This window comes from Nicotiana tabacum, chromosome 22 (assembly GCF_000715075.1).
Source record: "Nicotiana tabacum cultivar K326 chromosome 22, ASM71507v2, whole genome shotgun sequence".
NCBI lineage: Eukaryota > Viridiplantae > Streptophyta > Magnoliopsida > Solanales > Solanaceae > Nicotiana > Nicotiana tabacum.
In genome coordinates, this window is record NC_134101.1 from 72,859,337 (window position 1) to 72,866,891 (window position 7,555).

A 7,555-nucleotide genomic window follows, 5' to 3' on the forward strand; every position below is an offset into this window, starting at 1 on the left:
ATTACCGATTATATAGAGAGAATGCAGGATTTTAAGTGTATGCGTTTTTTTTTTTTTTTGCTTGGTAGATTTGGGATAAATTATTTATAATATTAGATGAATTTCTTAATATAAAAATAAGGTTTGAGTCAAAGTTACTAGTTCTGTCGAACTCGTAATTTTTATTTAGCTCCACCCTTGGACCTAACTTATTTGATACTGAGATATATTAAGTGTTATAGTATATTGATATATACTTAATTGACACAAAATATTACTAATATGATTATGCAAAAAGTAAGGTATTTGTTTTGAGAAATAAAAGTAAAGTATTTGATAGTGGCAAGATGACTAAAGTAGGAGTATCCTATTTAATCTTTTTTTTAATGAGGTCATTGTAATAAAATATTTGATTTTAAATGCGTTAATTATTGTTGGTATGAGGTTTTTAAATTTTTGGAAGAATGGTGGTGATCTACATAAAAACATAAATGCCGAAGATGATGAAATAAAGATGAAGAACATATAAAGCAAAGCTCACGTTTCAGACAAGGAAGTTAATTGTTTTCGGACTTACAAGGAAAAAGTATATCTTTTGGACTAAATTAATCACCACCTTATTGACTTGATGGATTAAATCATGAGCGTCCATGTGGCAGAACCTATTAAGACTCTAGATAAATAAATTGTATACGTGGGGACTGTAAATAATTTTGTTGTAAATATTATTCTTATATTTATCTTCATAGGTAGTTGGTTTGTTATACAATAACAAGTAAAAACTAGGCAAGAGGACATATTGAAATATATAGAAATATTCTTTTTTCTTTTTTTTACTATATATATACTTGTACAAATCATTGAGAGAGATTATCAGAAGAAAGAATTTTCTACAATTCACGTCTTTCATTTACAATTTCATCATGGTATCAGAGCTTTAGACCACGATTCCTCTCCTTTTTTTAGCTTTTGCTTTCCTCTTCTTCTCTTCTACACTCTTTCCTTTTCAATGGGTGACAAATCCATTTCTTCTTCAAGCACAGTCCAGGTCACAGATCTTGTCCGGACTGATGCTGGAAAAACTGCTATTGACCCCAGTCATCCCTTTTATCTCCACCCATCAGATTACCAGGGATGTTGCTTGTGAACACTGTGTTCGATGAAAAAGGGTATGGAGGCTGGCGCAAAGGGATACTTATTGCTTTATCAGCCAACAATAAGGTTGGCTTCAATGATGATTCCATTGCTCAACCTAAGATTTCTTTTGATTCCTTCAAATCATGGGCTCGCTGCAACGACATGGTGATATCTTGTTTGCTAAAAGAACTCTCCAAAGAGATAGCATAATGTGTACTCTACTCTAAGACTGCTCAGCAGATCTGGAATGAGCTTGAGAAAAGGTGCCAAAGCAATGGCCCCCAACTGTATTACCACAAATCAGTGAACTAGCTCAAGGAAATTTTGACATTACTGGGTACTACTCTAAGCTGAAGAGACTTTGGGATGATCTTGACAGCTTAGATGCATGTCAACACTGTACTTGTGACGGTCATTGTGGTGGCAAGGTTGACACCTTAAAATCTCAACAGGATGGTCGGCTTCTCCAATTCCTTATGGGACTGAATGACTCCTATTTTGGACCAAGAAGTATTCTGTTGATGCTTTCACCTCTACCCTTTGTGAACCATGCTTACTCTCTTCTTATCAGGATGAGAAAGGGAGGTCCAGATCTCACAACACCCTGGAGAAGTTGCCTTCTTAACTGTAAAACAACAATATGGTGGTCAAAAATTCAATTATGATAAGAAGGGATATGCAGATCTAAAGAAAAATACTCAGGGATATGGAGATGGAAGGAAGAATGCTCAGTTTTATTCTTACTATAAGAAACATAATCACACAGTCGAAGATTGCTACAGGCTTATTGGGTTTCAAGCTGATTTTAGATGTACTAAGAACAAAAGGTTTGCACCTGGAGCCAAGAGCAATGCTATTCTTCGCACTAATGACAATGGAAGACAGGGAGTGAATGCAGTAGATAAGCCCATGACCCAAGATCAATTTCATAGTCTCTATTAGCTACTTCAGCATGTAAAATTGGCACACGGGGTGAGTAGGTTTCTAAGGACATTGCAGCTGCAAATTGTGATGGTATAACTGTCTCTATTCTCACCTCTACCTAACTCATTCTATCTTTAAACTCAGTTTCTTGGATTCTAGACTCAGTAGCTACCGAACACATAACCTCAGATCTAAGTCTTTTGTTTAGTGTTACAGACCTTCCTGGACCTTTTTATTTGTTACTCTCCCTAATTCTCTTAGAGCTTTGGTCAGACAATCAGGATATGTGACCATCATGCCTGGTTTTACACTTACACATTCTTATAGGTTCCAAGTTTCAAATTCAATCTATTATATGTTCATAAGTTATACAAATAATTTAATTATATCCTGGCCTTTACCTCTCTTGGTGCTACTTTGGAGGCCCCTTCAATGAAGAGGCCATTGGTGCTTGGTAAGGTGAAGCAGAGATTATATCTATTGCATATAATCAAACCACATCAAGTCAAGTCTATAGCTGGATTTAATCATAGTAATAGGGTTACTAGTAGTTCTCTTTTCAAGAAGATTGTAAGAAATTACTTATCGAATTCTAGTTTATTTTTAGGAGCTATTATTCCTAGTGTAAGCCTTCAGCACAACAGATTAGGTCACATCCTATTTTCTAATATGATAAATATTCCTTTTATCTTTTATTCTAATAGTTCTCCTGATATTTTGCCTTGTGATGTTTGTGCTTAATCTAGACAAGCTAAATTGCCCTATCCCACTAGTTCCATTTCTTCTAAGAAAATTTTTGATCTAATTCATGTGGATACTTGGGGCCTTATGAAACAGAGACTCGTGATGGTTTCGGGTATTGTTTTACAAAGTAGATGATTACAGTAGGGGGACTTGGACTTTTCTTCTTAGTACTAAGTCCAATACTTTCACAATTCTTAAACAGTTTATTAGCATGATAGAAAGACAGTTTCAATCCAAAATAAAAGTCATCAGATTTGATAATGCTTTAGAACTGGGAAGCAGTCACCAAACCACACAATTTCTTTCTTCACGGGATATTATACATCAAACTAGTTGTGTTTCCTCTTCCCAACAAAATGGTATTGTTGAGAGGAAACACATGCACCTGCTTGAAACATGTAGATCTCTTCTTCACCAGTCGAATTTACCAGTTCAATTTTGGGGAGAATACTTGTTGACAGTCACTTTTTTAATAAATAGGTTCCCTTCTAAGGTACTGAGAATGAAAACTCCCTATGAAGTACTTTATGGGAAGCCTCCCTCTTATGACTGTGTAATGAGTTTTGGATGTCTTTGTTATGCTTATACCCTGCCAGTATATAGATTCAAGTTGGATCCTAGGGCCATCAAGTGCATATTTTTGGGGTATCCTTTTGGGAAAAAAGGAATATAAATTGCTCAACTAGAAAACTAAAAAATATTTTGTTTCCAAAGATGCGGTGTTTCCTGAGAATGTATTCCCTTTTTCTTCTACTAGTTCTCCTACTCACATTTTTCCTGCTAAAACCTTGGCACATTTCATGCACATCCAGTGAATGTCCCTACACATCCAACTTCCTCACCTTCTGCCATTCAAAACTCTTATCCTCGTACTTCTTTAAAACCCGATACCCCAATACTCTCCAGGATGCCTCAGTACTCTCCAGGTCTCCCTATGTACACCTCTTTTAAATCTAAGACACTCATTTCACCACTGGTTTGTCCCTCTGCACCTCATCCTTCCTTAGGAAATTTAGCACAGGTTCCTTAACCTATCCCTTTAAGTCTTCCACCTCTTACTTCTGAACATGCACGTAGAAGATCAACTAGAGAATACCATATTCTCAATTATTTGTATGATTATGTTTGTAATACAATTTTCTTAACTGACCCCACTCCAAATTATTTTGCTTAACCTATGTATCCTACTGTGTTGCCACTTTCTGCTCTCACTCATTCTAATCATTCTTTTTTCAATTCCATCTCCTATGTTTATGAACCTACCACATATTCTCAAGCTTCCTTACACCCAAGTTGGCAGAAAATAATTGTAGACAATTAAACTTGAGGGTGTAGAAATTTACCCTCGACTTACTTGCTGAATTTGGTTGTCTCAATTTGAAACATGCATCATCTCCCCTTGATACTTGTTGCAAGCTCCGGATGGATGATGATATGTTGTTAACAGATCCCATAATTTATAGAAAACTCATCGGCAAGTTAAATTTTCTCACACACACGCGACCTGATTTTTCCTTTGTAGTTCAACATTTAAGCCAATATATGCAATCTCCTCGACAACCATATTTTGATGTTGCTCTTCGTTGTCTCAAATATTTACTCACAGACCCAGGTATGGGGATCTTTCTGTCTGCAGAGCCCTCTTTCCATATTCTAGCTTTTTGCGACTCAGATTGGGGGACATACCCTGAATTTCGGAGGTCGATCAATGGCTATTTTATTACTTTGGGAGGATCTCCGGTCTCTTGGAAGTCCAAAAAGAAGTTTTTGGTATCTCTTTCATCGGCTGAAGCGGAGTACAGGTCGATGCGTCGTGTAGTTGCTGAGATTACTTGGCTTGTTCGTTTACTTGGCGATCTGTCTGTCCCTCCTTTCCGTCAGGTGCCGCTTCATGCCGATAGCTAAGCGGTGATCCATATAGCAAACAATTCGATTTTTCACGAGCGCACCAAATATATGGACCTCGATTGCCACTTTGTGCGTCAAAAATACCTTGTTGGGCTCATTTCTTTGTATTTTATTCCTTTAATTGCTCAAATTGCGGATGTATTCACAAAACCTCTTTCTGGTCTTAACCATCGATCTACTTTGGGCAAGTTAGGGGTTGTGCCTCCACCCTCCAACTTAAGTGGGGGATGTTGGTATGGGATTTTCAAATTTTGTGAAGAATGGTGGTGATATACAAAAAAACATAAATGCAGAAGATGATGAAAAAAGATTAAAAAAAAACAGAGAAAATAAAGCTCACGTTTCAGATAAGGAAGTTAATTATTTTCTGACTTTAAAACGAAAGAGTACATATCTTTTGGACTAAATTAATCACCACCTTTCATTGTTGACTTGATGGATTAAATCATGAGCGTCTATGTGGAAGAACCTTTAAAGACTCTAGAAAAATAAATTGTACATGTTGGTACTGTGAATAATCTAGTTGTAAATATTATTTTTATATTTATCTTCATAGGTAGTTGGTTTGTGTAATGACCCAATCAGTTATTTTGAGTACTAGTTTCCTTTTGTATTTCGAAACCTCTCGTAGCTCTATTTGATAATTAATAACTTGCGTCCGTGGCTCATGTTATTTTTCGGAAAGCTTATATGAAATTTTTTAAAGAAAATATGATTTGTTTTACTTTAAAAATGACTAGGGTTGACCACGGTCAACGGTTAATGACCTCGGATCAGTATTTTGACGATTATGACAGGTTCGTATGATATTTTTGGACTTGTACATATGCTTGGTTAGGGTCCCGAACAACCCGAGCGCATTTCAGTGCATTATGCGAAAAACTTGAAAAATGAGTTTTAGCTTGAAAATTCTTGAGTTTTGATGGTCGATTCTTGATATTTGATAGTTTGAGTTAGTGAGCGAGCTTGTATGATGTTATTAAACTTGTGTTCATGTTCGGTTTGAAGCCTGGGGGGCTCGGTTCCGTTTCGGATGTGTTACGAAATAATTTTGGACTGTTGAGGAATAATGGTGCATCAGTCGCATTTGCGAGGACATGATCGCAAATGTGAGCCTCGTATTTGCGAGACAGTGCTCGCATTTTGTGATACTGGAAGGGGGAGGAGACTTCGCAAATGCAAAGTCTAATGCGCATTTGCGATAGGTGGGTTGGTCGCATTTGCGACTCTTTTGTCTCATTTGCGACACTAGCTAAATTGGGGAAGCGAAGCTTGGACCGCATTTGCGAAGGTGGGAACTTCACAAATGCGAGGTATTTTTTATATTTGCGATATTTGTGATGCTCAGACACTATTCGCAATTGCGAATAGTGATTCATTTTTACGATGGTCGCAATTGCGACATCTGCAGCTCGATAAAATATGAGAATTTTGGGACTTATCTCATTTTTCACCATTTTCAACCCTAGACTCCGTAGAGGCGATTTTTGAACTTTCCAAATTCATTGGTAAGAAACTTTAATTTATTTTCAATCAATTTTCATTACTTTCTCATGAATTTCTTCATCAAATCCACGAATTTTAAAGTAGAAGGGGGGGGGTAGAATTCAAGAATTTTATAAAATTGAGATTTAAACCTCAAATTGAGGTCAGATTTCAAAATAAAATATATATCCGGGCTCAGGGGTAAATAGATAATCGGGATTTGATCTTAATCTCGGATTTCGACCATATGGTCGCGGGTTGACTTTTTATTGACCTTTTCAAATATGATAAAAATCGAATATTTTTCATTCGTGGGTAGTTTCTAAAGCTTGTTTTGAATTTTTTGAACGATATTTGATTATATTTGGTTGGTTTGGAGATTTGTTCTAAAGGAAAACCCGTGTTGGATTGTTGATTGTGTTTCGAAAAGAGGTAAATGTCTTACCAAGTTTTGTTGAGGGAATTTTTCCTAATAAAATGATATTGTTTGCTACATGCGAGGTGATGTATATGCGAAGTGATGAGCGTATATGCATGTGCCAGGGTTATCCATGTTCGGGGTTGATTATATAATTCTTTGTTCCTTGTTGAATTTTGTGATTTTCTTGCCTCATGTTTTACTTGACTTCTACAATAGTATGAGCACAAATTCAATGCTAGAGACCATGCTTCAATCTACTACAACTTGATTAGATATAATGGATTCTTTGTGAAACTGTTGATGTGCTAAATTCGATCATAATTGTACCCAAATCATAAATACTTGTCTATGTCCGTTTTGTTGAGATACTTGGTCTCATATTCATGTCGAAGATTATGTTTGAGCTTTGTTGAGTTACTTGAATAATGTGGTTCTTTAAGTTTATTGAATTGCTTATTGGTGCAAGAGTTGTGATTGTCATTCATATGGTATATGTTTCTTAACCACTCTACTTGACGTTATCTGTACTTCTTACCTTACTAGTTGTTGATGTATATGTGCTTGGCGAGGAAGAGTGTAAAGCACGAAGGGTGATGCTATATCATTGTTTTACATTATAATGTGAGAATGAGAGTAAACGCACGAAGGGTGATGCCTTGCCATTGTTTTTACATTATCATGAAAGGAAGAGAGTAAAAGCACAAAGGGTGATACCGTGCAATTATTTTATATTATAATGTGAGGATGAGAGTTCATGGCACAAAGGGTGTTTCAGTGCAAGTGAGGATGAGAGACATGCATTATGTTGTATTGTCTTTCCTTTACGTATGCAATCATGTCTTTATCCTGAGTTGTTATTGTTGCACTTATGCTTTCTACATTGCTTGTTGCTGTTACGCATTTGCTTTCTACCTTATTTGTCATTGTCCTATTCATGCCTTCTAATTTATTATTATT

The 7,555-nt window shown here is 36.2% G+C and overlaps 1 long non-coding RNA gene across 2 annotated transcripts; it reads right to left on the reverse strand.

Moving 5' to 3' along the window:
* Nucleotides 1-784: 784 nt before the first annotated feature.
* LOC107786409 (uncharacterized) lies at nucleotides 785-4,965 on the reverse strand. Of its 2 annotated transcripts, none has more exons than XR_001648131.2 (2): nucleotides 4,139-4,965; nucleotides 785-1,741 (listed from the first exon to the last, which is right to left on the reverse strand). It is a non-coding gene; the product is annotated as an uncharacterized LOC107786409 (long non-coding RNA). The 2 variants fall into 2 exon arrangements; XR_001648130.2 differs by having other exon boundaries at nucleotides 4,128-4,929.
* Between the last annotated feature and the right edge of the window lie 2,590 nt (nucleotides 4,966-7,555).